Source organism: Psammomys obesus, unplaced genomic scaffold, assembly GCF_907164565.1.
Source record: "Psammomys obesus unplaced genomic scaffold, mPsaObe1.curated_primary_1811, whole genome shotgun sequence".
In the NCBI taxonomy this organism is placed as follows: Eukaryota; Metazoa; Chordata; class Mammalia; order Rodentia; family Muridae; genus Psammomys; species Psammomys obesus.
In genome coordinates, this window is record NW_026593286.1 from 31,232,962 (window position 1) to 31,246,494 (window position 13,533).

The following is a 13,533-nucleotide window of genomic DNA, read 5'->3' on the forward strand; positions in this document are numbered from 1 at the left end:
AAAAAAAAAAAAAAAAAAAAAAAAAAAAAAAAAAAAAAAAAAAAAACCAAAAACAAAACAAAAAAAAACCCCAACTTTTCAAGAGGAAAACTGGTAACGGGATAGTTTTTAACCCCAGGAAATGAGTAATGCCCAAGACATTTACACAATGTTTGTGCAAAGCTGTTGAGGCCCGGACAGCAAAATTAATCTTCGGGTTTCCGCCCAGGGACAAAGGAATATTTTCCCTGGGGCTCATGGGTGCCCCCTCCTGTCCTCAGGGTGCTATAGCCTCTCTACAGCTCCGGGGTGCTCCTTCCCCGGGGGTCCCGTCGCCCGAACACGGCGGCGCCCTGCTGGGCACCGTCCCCGAGGCCGAGGCGCAGGCCCGCGGGGCGGGAGCCGGGCAGCCGCGCCGCGGTCGGGCTGGCTCAGCCTCCGAGTCGCGGCAGGACGCGCAGGGCGCAGCCGCCGGGGACGCAGCGTCCCGGCCGTGTGCGGCGCCGCGAGTGTCGCGCGGGTTCCACCGCGCAGGTCACCTACCGGTCCAGCCCTCAGAGGCTCAGGTCTCGGGTCTCCAGGGCTTCACTCTGGGTCTACACGGGCACGACGCAGGCGCACGGAAAGGGCTGCGGACCGCTCTAGAGGCTCAGATCCTGGGCCTCTGATGGCCTCCTTCTGAGGACTCCGGTTCTGCACAGGAAGGACGCACAGAAAACGAAAGCTAGCGAGCAGACGTGGCAGCAGGCGCGGCTTCTCTGACCTCCCGCCCGCAGCCTGGGCCGGGCCTGAAGGAACATTTTGGCAAAGTTAGATACAGACAGTTGTGAGCCACCATGGGCGTAATGGAGACCGGGGCTCCCAGGCCCCTTCCTTGACTTTGTAACGACAATGGAAGGGCTTTGGCTGGATATGTATTTCGATTTTGTTTTACAGAGATGTTTAAAATGGAGAAAAGCACACACACAAAGAGCAAACATCTTTATTTCTCTCACTCTGGACTGAACATGTGTGCTTCCTTTCTCCTCCAGCGCGGTCGCCCCAGTGGGAGGGCACCGGTGGCCAGCAAGTCTCCTGGCCCCTTGCTCTGATCTTATTGCCTATTTCTTATTCCTGCGGTTCCCTCTTTACTCCCGGTAGTTTTTCTAGAGAGGAGCCTCCTTTTTAAATGGTTAGGATAATGACTGTTGGCTGATAACGTTACCTAGTGACTATAATCTCATAACTTGGGCGGTAGAGGCAGGAGGGTCGGTCAGGCGTTCAAAGCCAGTCTGGGCTACCTCGCAAGAGAGGGGACTGATTTTTAATAAGCCGGTCTGACTCGCCGACAGGTTTCAAAATTGGCTTCAAACTGAACAAGCCTGAGTTTCCTTTTCTCAGAAAACAGAACTGCAGTCTATTGAAACAAGATACAATAACTCAATAACCCTCCCCCCCGAAAATTAGAGACAATAATTTAGTGACCGCTTTGAAAAGTCCCCAAGCACTTAACCAAACAAAGGTTAGCTAGATATGCTTCGTTTAGCTAAGTCAAAATGATATTGTTACCTGGGCACACCTTGTTACCTAGGCACTACGCCAAGCCCCCTCATCCCCTAGATCAGCACCAACCAATCAATGAAAAGATTACCTAACCACACCAAGGAAATCCGGTCTTTACCTTGAGCCTGGGTGCGCACAGCATGCTGGCAATTTCTGCAGAATAAACACTCCTTGCTTTTGCATACTACCTGAGTCTGAGGTCTTCTTTCAAGGATTCCCCGACCTAACTCAAGTTCAAGGCCAGCCTGTGCTGTATGAGTCTGTTTATAAAACAAAGACATTGACTAGTAAATCGTCTTTCTTTAGATTTAAAGAACCTAGAGTGTCTGATAACCTTCATATAACATCAGCATCTTACCTCCTTTTATTTATGATTTTTAATTTAAATTTTTGTATAGTGTACTTTGATTATATTCTTCCCCCTCACCAAATTCTTCCCTATATCCCTACTCACCCAACTTCATGTTTTTCTCTCTCCCTCCCCAAATGATCCCCAAATCAAAAAAATTAAAAATCAAAACAAAAACTAATAAGAAAAAAAAATACCAAAATCAAAACAAAACACACACACACACACACACACAAACGCAAGTAGATTCTGTTTTGTGTTGGTCAGTTACTCCCTCACGTGGGGCCTTGACCTGAAATGTAGTTAATATACCCAGTGACACTCCCCTGGAGAAAACTAATAATTCCTTTCCCAGCAGGTATCACTTGCACATAGCTTCTTGGCTAGGGGTGGGAGTTTGTGTCTACTTGTTCTTCTCAGTGCTGGGATTTTGTCTGTTTTAAGCCTCAGCAGGTCTTGTGCCTACTGACAGAGCCTCCATGAATTCATGTGTGTATCAGTCCTGTTGGGTCTTGGAGAATTTCCTTGGAGTTATCCACTATCTCTGTCTCTTACAAGTTTTCCACCTTCTCTTGTGCGTAGATCCCTGAGCCTTGAGGGGAGGGGTGTGATAAACACATCCCATTTAGGGTTAGGGTGGAGTGCTCCAAAATTTCTTACTCTCCACACGCTGTCCACTGCAAGAAGAAGCTTCTGTGGTGAGGGCTGAGTGATGCTCTGTTCTGAGGGTAAGGGAGCATGTTACTGAAAGTCATTTTATTGCTTTGTTCTTTTAGTAGAAAAACAGCAGTAGGTTTTTTCTGAGGGTCCATGACCTATCTAGCCTCAGGTTCTTGACCACTTTAGCAGTGTCACGTATGGGCTGCATCTCTTGGAGTGGGTCTTCAATCTGATTTTTTGAAGTGATTAATTGCTCCTATAACGCTTGTACCACCATTGCACCCGTAGGCAGGTTATAGGTTGGAAAGGTCTGTAGCTGGGTAATACTAATATTAATTAATTTTCTCTTCCCCAGGTTCCCTCCATTGCCCTGCCTTTCCACCTCCTCTTCCTCTACTCCTACTACTCAAATGTCTCCTCTGTCTCTTTACATCACTATATTCTAGCTCTGCCTCCTTGGAAGATCCCCCTCCCTGCCCAGTCCCTTACTAGCTATGTAACCTCTGTGGTTATTTGAACTAAACACACATGTATAAAGATTAAAGGCGAACATCTATATAGAAGAAAAAAACATGCAATATTCATCTTTGGGGGTCTGGGTTACCTTACTCAGGATAATTGTTTCTAGCTCATCCATTTATCTGCAAATTTTATAATTACATTTTTTTTCTAACAGCTAAAAAATATTCCATTGTGTAAATGCACCATATTTTATTATCCATTCAACAGATGATGGACATCTAGTCTCTTTCCAATTTCTGGCTCAGTGTCAGTATCTTTATGAATATTATTTATATTTCATAATTTTTTAAAAGTTAGATTTTTAAAATTTAAAATAAGAATTCAGCCTAAGATTGAAAGTCAATTCTTTCGACTGAAAAGACAGACAATAGGGGCTAGAGAGATGGCTCAGTAGTTAGAACTATTTGCTTCGAGAGGACCAGATTTCAGTTCCCAGACACATCATGAAGCTAATAGTTTCCAGTAACTTCAGCTCTGGGGAATCTGACACCATCTTCTGGCCCCTCTCAGCAGCAGCATATCCGTGGCATATATTCACAAACACACACACACATACACACACACACACACACACACTCACTCACAAGCATACATGCATGCACACACACAGATAAATAAAAATAAATCTTTTAAAAAGGAGATGGAAAATAGAAGGAAACTTCCAGAAAGTTAGAATAAGAAGTTAAAAATAGTAGAAATCCAGAGGAGGAAAAAAATAAATAAGGAAATTCAGAAAATACAACATTCAAAAGCAGAAAAAAATATTACATTTACCTATTTCATAACTATACATGTTTGTGTGGCCATTGGCATACCTGTGTGTATAGGTCAGAAGACAACTTTGGACAACTTACAGGTGTTGGTTTTCTCCTTCTGCAAACTTCTTGAGTTTGAGAACCAAACTCAAGTCATTAGGTTTAGTAGCAAGTGCCTTTATCTGCTGAGCCATCCCACTGGCCCAACAAGGGGAAAAGGAAAATTTAAACACACAAGAAAAAATGGAAGAGACAAATCACCAACTAAATAGGCAGGGGAAAAAAAGGGGGAAAATATATTTCAGATTGAGCCCTGAGTGCCCAACAGTGTGATGGCAAATCCTAGAGCAAAAGAACACATTGCAAGGTTTGAGAACGTTAAAGACGAAGCGAGGCGGGCAACACACTTCCAGAGAAGAGTGGGGGTGAGTCTACACAGATAAACAAAGCAAACAGAATCACAATGACCTTGATGACTCAACAGCAACACCAACGAACAAGAGTGGCTTGAGTGCTTTCACATTCTGAATGAAGCAGGTTTCCAACGTCTAATGTCTTAGAGCCGAAAGAGCAACTTGAGGGTAAAGAGGCTTTTACAAACTGAACGAGGCACCTGTTGCTCAGGCAACCTGGCAGATTGAACCAGGAGGATAATTTGCCACCAGGGATCCTAAACCAGCCTGGGCAGCACAGTGAGCCCCACCTCAAAACAAACAAGACAGCCTAGCAAGTAAACACGTCAAAGACCAAATAAAGGCACGGACAACCCACATGTTCCCACCTGTGCCCAGGAATCTGCTAGGATTTGGATGAGCCACATTGAACAAATAAACCAAGAAAGAGAAGAACAGAGGGTTTATGTGTGCAGGCCAAAGGACATTTGGGGGGGTCCCAGGGATCAGAATTAGTCAATCAACCAGGCATGGTAGCGCATGCCTTTAATCCCAGCATTCAGGAGGCAGAGACAGATGGGTCTCTGGGTTTGAGGCCAGCCTGGTCTACAGAGTGCATTTCAGGATGGCCAGGACTGTTACACAGAAAAACCTTGTCTCGAACCCCCGGATGCCCCCAAAATATTGCTCAATCAAACTTGACGGCAACCGCCTACACCTACTGAACTATCTTACCAGCCCTAAAACTATTTTAATTGATATGTGCTAATTAATTATACAGAGTTGAGGCACACATGTGCACAGTGCGAAATGATCAATTCAGGGCAATTGGGAAAATCCATCACCTAAAAATTTACCTTTAAAATTACAAGAGCACAAATTTCTACCTTTTGATGACCTATCTTTCCGTTTTGTCTTTTTATTTTTATTTTATGTGCATTGGTGTTTTGCCTGCATGTATGTCTGTGTGAGGGTATCAGATGTTGGAGTTACAGACAGAGATGTGGGTTGCCCTGCCATGTGGGTGCTAGGAATTGAACCTGGATCCTCTGGAAGAGCAGTCAGCGCTCAGCCCTGCCCACCCCCCGTCTTGCTTTCTATTACTGTGATAAAGAACATGGCCAAAAGTAATTGGCAGGAGGAAAGGCTTTGTTTTCCCTTACAGCTGCCAGGTCACAGTCCCTCAACAGGGGACATCAGGGCAGGAACTCAGGGAAGGAGCCTGGAGGTGGGAACTGAAGCAGGAGCCTCCGAGGAGGAGGAGCGCTGTTTGCTGACTTGCTCCCCATGGCTTGTTTGGCCTGCTTTCTTGTAGCACTCAGAGCACTTCCCCATGGGTGGCCCTGCCCGCAGGGAGCTGGGCCCTCCCATCAATACATTAGTCAAGTCATTAATCAAGAAAATGCTCCACAGCTTTGCCTACTGGCCAATCTTGTGGAGACATTTTCTCCATTGAAGTTCCCCTTCCGAGATGACCTTGGCTTGAGTCAGTCAAGCTGACAAAAAAACAAACAAAAAAAAAAAACAAACTAACCAGCACATCTGACTGTTTGAAATAGATCATGAAATATTGTTAGATGTGGACATCCCACTGTGCCATGGAGTATCCTAACTTATTCCTCTCATCTAAGTATATTTTTGCAACCATAATCACCTTTCTAATCCCTCACCTTCCTCATACATAAATTATTGTTTATTTTTATTTTTAAGTTTTAGGGTTCTCATTCATGCCAGGCAAGTGTTCTATCATCAAGCCATACTCCTAGCCTCTAGTCACAATTTTTAGGAGTTTATCCCCTACTTCCTTTCCTGTTTGCATTCATTACAACACAATCCTAAAGCCATTTAGTGGGGCCCAAGGGACATGAGGCTGAGCGGCTGTGTGTGGGGTGCTGTGTGGTGTGAAGACACTCACGGAGGACAGGCCGCGGCAGTGACACTGGGCAATTGGCTACATACGAGGCTTGCTCAGGGAAGTTGTTCTCTCACTGGAAGAGGGGAATTGGAGAAATGCAAAAGAATAAAAACATCATAAACTCTGAGCTTCTGTGTTTCAATGAGAATTGCTTGTTGGAACCTATAGATTTTCAGAAACACGGGCATATATAGAAATAAAAGAATACGGATGATTTTACACACACATACACACCTTGACTGTGTCCATTTCAGGACCTTGGAGCAGTTACTTACCTGCCTAAAACAATGAGCATACCCAGCATCTGAATTGTGGCTTCTAAATACCAAATGCTTAGTTAAATGGGATCAAGACTCCTGAAGAAAGAGCAAGTTGTTCATGGAGCAGTTGGAGATCCCGATCAAGGAAGTGCTCAACCAACCAAAGGAACCTGACGTCAACTTGAAAGGTTTTCTCTGGATCAACGAAGGATGAGTTAGATATCAAAAGCAGTATTGATGGACACGGATTTTCACTCATTAATTGAAGTATGAACTCATAAATCAATACCAGTGTATATGGGTGAAGGCATAAGCCAAATTGCCCCATCTTCAAGTCCTCACCCTGATGAAAGCTCCTGGAGGCTCCCAGGACATTGAGTGTGAGAAAACAGCCTATGAAAGATTCATTGGCTCAGGAAGGAGGCTTCCACTTTACAATCTGTTGGCCAGAGATTTACAATTGAAGAATGGAGAACTGCTATGTGGTTGGCAGCTGAGAGCAATATCAAGTTGAACCCATCACACAGCCTAACAGAAAATGCAGCAGGCTCTAGTCTAATGGCCTTTATGGAGTTTAAGATGGTTTTTGGAGCCTCAGGCACCCCTCCCTGGCTTATTTGAGAGACAGGGGCTGTGGTTGGGATAAACTTGGATGGATGGATACCCACGTCAGTGTCGTTAAGTTTTAGAACCAGAAGATGCTTCCAGTGGAGAACACTGTACTCTGAGTTTACATGCCCTCAGACCCAGCAGGGAGCAGACAGCGTTTACAGCGCGTGCTTGCTGGTTTCCTGTTAACTTAAGACAAGCTACAGTCACCTGAGAGAATGAACCTCGGCTGAGAAATCGACTTTATAAGATAGGGCTGTAGGGCATTTTCTTAGTTACTGGGGGAGGGCCCAGCCCACTGTGGGTCGTGCCAATCCTGAGTTGGTGGTCCCGGATGCTAAAAGAAAAACAGGTTGAGCAGCCTATGGTGAGGAAGTCAGTAGGCAGCACACCTCCATGGCCTCTGCTTCAGCCCCTGCCACCAGGTTCCCACCCAGTTTGAGTTGCTGCCTTGGCTTCCCTCAGTAGATTGTGATTTAGGATATGTAAGCCAAACATACCCTTTCCTCCTAGTTGCTTTTGATCGTGGTGTTTCATCACAGCGAGTAACCCTAACTAAGACACAGCTACATTGTCTGTTTTCCTGGACACCATGGAGCTTCTAATAAGCTGTCATAGTCAGGTTTTGGCAGCACTGAAATCACTAAAAGCATTTTTGGACGTTAAGGAATAAGTGGATGACATCTGGGTATTTCAGCCAGAAAAACTCAAAGTGCAACCTAAAGTGCAATAAGTGAAAAAATCGCATTAGGACATGAGGTGTCTGTGAGACAGAGGAAGACCCAGGCATGCTCCCCAGCTTCCTGAACGCAACCTTTTTGGAGCTGGCTGACCACATGGAAGAGACCCTTGAAATAAAATAATGTACGTTTGTAGGATGCAGAAAAAAGTTGACTACAGAAGTTGAAAGATGTTTTTAGGAAATGAATTTTAAGCTCACCGTCCTAGAAAGACCTGACTGTGCTCTGGCTTGCGGAGTTTGTCACACCTGTCTAGTCAGTGGTGCCATCCCTGGTAGACTTGTGATCTGCTGGTGTGGACAACCTTCCCACCTAATCTAGCAATGAGGGGAGTCTTCAATAGGCAGAGCTTCAACATCACATTGGTGATGTCCATGTTTTATGCCAACTACCTTGAAATGTCTTGGAGGACACCCTAAAGTCAGAATGTAACATTTCTGTGATGAGCTGGAAATTTAAAAAAAAAAAAAAAATCAAAAAGATTCGCAGTACCTTAGAAAATGTAAGGCTGGGGGTTGGAGAGATGGTTCCAAAGTTAAGATTGCTTGCTGCAGCTGGGCATGATGATGCATGCCTTTAATCCCAGCACTCTGGGAGGCAGAGGCAGGTGGATCGTTGTGAGTTCAAGGCCAGCCTGGTCTACAAAGTAAGTCCAGGATAGCCAAGGCTACACAGAGAACCCTGTTCTGAAAAACTAAAACATGCACCCCTAAAAATACATACATATACTTGTTAAATTTTGTAGTTACCCAAGTATTGTTTTAAGAACTCTGTAAGAATGAGAAACAAAACTTGATACACAAGAAAAAAAAAAAACATATATTAGTGAATGAATGGATTAGAAATTTGAGCTGGGTCTGGCGAGCACAGGCCTAACCTGGAATCCAGCTCCTTGGGAGGCTAAGGTTAAAACACATTTTTACCATAGGTTGTAAGAATAGAGGTTATTAGAGATGGATGTTCAGGGAACGAGTAAGACACACCCAAGTATGGATACGGGCTTCTCAAGGCACAGCTGTGCCTTATTGCCTTTCAGTGGATATATGTTCTGCTCCTTTCTAAGTTCACATATTTTACATTCCTATTTATTATTTTGTGTGTTCCTTGTGTGCCTTGGTTTGTGAAAAGCAGGGCACACATGTGGAGGTCAGAGGCCACCTTGATGGAGTGGCTTTTTTCTTTCCCGATTTTTTCCGAGTTCCAGCAATCCATCTTAAGTCAGCAGTCTTTTGGGTACAGGGAAAAAAAATGTGCTAGTTCTGCCATCTGGACCGGCCTTTAAATTTACATGTTTTAAAGTGTAACTTAGGACAGGGTTTAAAGGTTAAAGGCTCACTTTTAGCGTTTGTACTACCTTCACATGTGTGGCCACACATACCCTGACACACGTGTGTCCGTCAGAGGACAACTTGTAGAGCTGACTTTCTTCTTTACTTTCTGACCTCTTCCAACGCATGGGTTCCATGGATGGAGCTGAGGTGGTCAGCCTTGGCGGCAAGTACATTTACCTGCTCAGACATCTCCTTGCCCCAAACTTGCTTGCCTTTTTTTTTTTTTTTTTTAAGTAAGTCTAATTGTAAGATTTTTATTTTTTTATTTTTTACTATTTTTTTTTGGAGAGGTATGAGACAGAACAGCTACAACTCAAGGTCCTAAATAATTTTGTCCGTAATATCCTGTACCGACAGTGACCTGCTTGCAAGGTGTGCTAGTACAAGGCTGACATAACTGTCACGGCAATAACCAACCGCTTTTTTAAAACTCAGATTGAGGGGCTGGAGAGATGGCTCAGTGGTTAAGAGCACTGTTTGCTCTTCCAAAGGACCCAGGTTCAATTCCCAGCACCCGCATGGCAGCTCACAACTGTCTGTAACCCCAATTCCAAGGGATTTGACACCTTCACACTAATGCACATCAAATAAAATTAAATAAAATATTTAAAAATAAAATAAAATAAAACTCAGATTGAAGGCCCGCTCCATGAGATGACGCTGCTAAGGTGGCCAAGAACCTGAGGCAAGATAGGTTGCCAGGGCTGTTTTTCTACTAAAAGAACAAAGTAATAAAATGACTCCCAACGACATACCCCTATACCCACAGAACAGAGCATCACTCAGCCCTCACCACAGAGGCTTCTTCTTGTAGTGGACAGGAAGTAACAGAGGCCCACCACTGGACATCGAGAAGGGAAACGGGCACAAAGTCCCACCCCTAACAATTGCATGTGCAATTGATACCTCCTGGGAAAGGGAAAAAATCCGTTTTGTTTTTTTTTTTTCCCCCAGCGGAGTGTCACTTTGTAAATTAACCACATTCCAGAGCAGGCCCCATTACTAGGAGTAGTTGGCCAGACTTCAACAGACTACATTTTTTTTTGGGGGGGGGGTGATTTTAAAAAAAATGTGTAAGTTTTTTGTTTTGTTTTATTGGTTTTTTTTTTTTAAGTTTTTTATTTTACTTTATTTTTGAGAAAAAGAAAGTATCAAGTTGGGTAGATAAGGAGGTGAAATGGATCTAGAAGGAGGTGGAGGAGAAGAACAAATATGATTAAAATATATTTATAAAAAACTTTTTAGCTGGGCAGTGGCAGTACACACCTTTAACCACCACTCAGGAGGCAGAGGCAGGTGGATCTCTGAGCTCCAGACCAGCCTTGTCTACAGATCAAGTTCTAGAACAACCAGGGCTATACAGAGAAATATTGTCTCTACTCAAAAAGAAAATACAAAACAACTTCCCATTTTCTTTTTGTTTTTTCGAGACAGGGTTCCTTTGTATAGCCTTGGCTGTCCTGGAACTTACTCTGTTGACCAGGCTGGCCTTGAACTCAGATATCTGCCTGCCTCTGCCTTCCAAGTGCTGGGATTAAAGGCGTGTGCCACTCCCACCCAGCACATAAACATATGTTTAAAATTTTATTAATTCATGTTTTTTTTGAGACAGAGTCTCATGTAGCCTAAGTTGAAGTCAAGCAGTCAAGCCTTGAAGTCAAGGCTGCTTTTGAACTCCTGACCCTCCTGCCTTCACCTCTCAAGTTTAAGAATTATGGACACATGCCATTATGCCAGGATATAAAATATGAATATACAAACTTTAGCAAACAATTGTAAAAACTAAATTAAGGAAGCTCAAACAGATGTTGGGCAAGTTTATTTGAGTGGCTACCTTAATATAGCAGTGTGATGTTTGTTTGTTTGTTTATTGTTTTTTGTTGGGGTTTCCTAGCCCTAACAAGCACAGCTTATCCACTGAAGCCTCTCCTATCTTATTGAAACCGGTAATTGCTTCTGTGACCTTACTTCCTCCAGATACCCTCTCCCCACCTCTTGAATTATTCTTTTGAATTTTTTTGTTTGCCTTTTGAATGCTGGTTCTGTCCTTAACAGTTCTCGTTCATCAACCAGAATTTTATTCTTTTTTTAAAAATATACTTGATCTAGAATCTTGTCTTGTTTACATGTTTGTTCTTCATGTTGTTATATAACACTTCAGAGTCAATCAAATACATAATATCAATAGATTTCCTCAACTCTTTTTTGCTGTTGTTATTGTTTTTTGAGACAGGATCTCTTTGTCTAACCTTGGCTGTCCTGGACTCCCTTTGTAGACCAGGTTGTCCTCAAACTCACAGAGACCCACCTGTCTCTGCCTCCCTCAGTGCTGGGATTTGAGGTGTGCACCACAGGGCCTGGCTAGTTTCCTCAGTTCTTAAAGATTCACAGCCACAGTTCTAATCCTCTATAAGGCAGCTTCAGTATCCAAAAGAGCACAACACAGTAATTGTGGTATTAAATCCCATTTTTGTGCAAATCTAAAGAAAAGCAAACAAAGGAATATTATCAAACTACCCAAAATCAGTGCTGTCATTATTTTGTACGTATATTTTTCAACTCTTTAAATTTCTTTCTCAATACTGGGCAGTTTTAAAAACTATCAAAACCTGGACTTCACCCCCATGACTTGTTTTTACTGTCCCCAGGATTCTCATGTCGGCCAGAGTTGGAAATCATTTCTCTAACCGAGGAGTATCTAGTTAAGCAACAACAGGAGTAATTTAAAAGCACAGCAAGCACAGCATAGCACAGGAAAATTACAGGCACGAGGGGGGATAGATTTAGAAACCAAAAGGACGCGCTCTGCTTTTGAACAATTTTTGCCTCTTCTAAGGCTCAAATTCTTTGTTTCTGCAGCCATGCATTTTTGGCTGTGCATTTTTGGGTTTTGTACCCACAAAAGCCCTGCAGTTTTCTGTTAGCGTCCTGTCTCCTGAAGCACTAAGGAAGCATGACTATAGTCAAAGTCAGAGGAGAGAAAAACATCAGAGCCTGACGGCCACCAGCTGGTTCAACAACGTCACGAGCTTAGAGGGAGATGCTGACACAGATGGAGGGCAAAGGCAGAGTACAGAGACAGCATCTTTGTTTCATACTGTTTCTCTATGCTTGTGATGACCTCATTCCATTCTGCTGTTCCATTCTGCCAAAGTCAAGGCTTAGGCACCCTGCTCTCCATTCTTCTATTTGTGATATATATATACACAACACACATACACACACACACACACACACACACACACACACACACAATGCTGGGGAAGGAAATATAATGCCAAATGAGAAAAAGCTAGACACAAAGGCATATGCACTGCTTCAATGCCTAACACTAAAGTTAAAAATAGTGATGTTCCCTCCATGGTGCAGGCAGGAGCCCCAGGGGAGTGGCTCATGGACACATCCCCTCCTGGGACCTACAAAGCTACTTTTGTCTGAAGGCAGGCATATGATAAATGGTAGCTATTATGTCTTGGGCGTGTTAATGTGTGCTTTACATACAATTACTTTATGTAATCTGTACAAATTTGGTACCATTATTTCCAGCTTGCTAAGAAAAACCTGAAGGTCAGACAGGCTAGATAATAAAGCCATTATAGCGTAACGTCATGTGGGAACTGACAGACAGAATTGCCTTCCTCTAATAAAAGCAGACATTTAGTTCCCTGCCTCCTGCATCTTTCCCATCTGTGTCTCTACCAGTCCTCAGACATTGACTGTATATCCATCTGGGGACATTCCAGTCTCTAAGTCACACTCCATCCACATTCCCCAAGGAAGAGCTTATGCTTGAAATGCAGTCTGCCGTCGAGTTATAGGCTTGGGGAAGAGGTAGAGAGCTTAAGGGTCTTTGATCATAAGCTGCAGTTCTTGGGCACACAATTCTAGGGGGCAGCTTCTGTGTGGAATGTCCTCTGGGTCTCACAGACTGTCCTCACCTCTCACCAACTTGGGAGGAAGATACGGCCTGGGAAAAGCTGGAGCAGGTCCATTGAAATCAGGGCCTGGCAGCTTCCCTGGCTTCAAGGCTCTGTTTTCCCACAGATAAAAAAAACAACCAGGAAATATGTGTGTTTTCATTGACTCTAACAACCATTAAGCCTTGACCGCACCTTGAACTCTCCCTGGGAAACTTTATCCCAGTCTCCATAAATCCTAGTCTCTGCCAGGGGGACTCAAGGATGAGTAGTTTTTAAAGCTGCCCAGATTATTTCATTGTACAACCACACGTCAGAACAATGGATCTAATACAAAGGCTTTCTGTCTCCTCAACCATCTATTCAGATGAAGAATACAGGATTTACGTAGCTAGTAAATACATTAAGATGCTTCACATATAAAAGCGGAGAGAGCTCAGTTGATAAAGTGCTTGCCATGCAATCACGAGAATCTAAGTTAGATCCCAAGAACCACATAAAAACCCAGTTGCCGATGGCAGGGACGGGTGTCTTCTCTACAGGGGTACCCTGAGACTACCAA

At 43.6% G+C, this 13,533-nt stretch overlaps 1 protein-coding gene across 6 annotated transcripts in view; it reads right to left on the reverse strand.

The window, feature by feature from the left end:
- The window catches only part of Cflar (CASP8 and FADD like apoptosis regulator), a 74,518-nt gene that overhangs the window by 45,230 nt on the left and 15,755 nt on the right, over window positions 1-13,533 (reverse strand). Inside the window, exons 1-2 of one of the 6 annotated variants that reach the window (XM_055616564.1) lie at window positions 1,640-9,252; window positions 523-672 (exon numbers count right to left, since the gene is read on the reverse strand). The gene's annotated coding sequence lies outside the window, so the exon portion shown is untranslated. Of the gene's footprint in view, window positions 1-522; window positions 9,253-13,533 lie in introns of those variants that run through there. The other 5 variants (XM_055616562.1, XM_055616565.1, XM_055616563.1 and 2 more) reach the window with 5 other exon arrangements.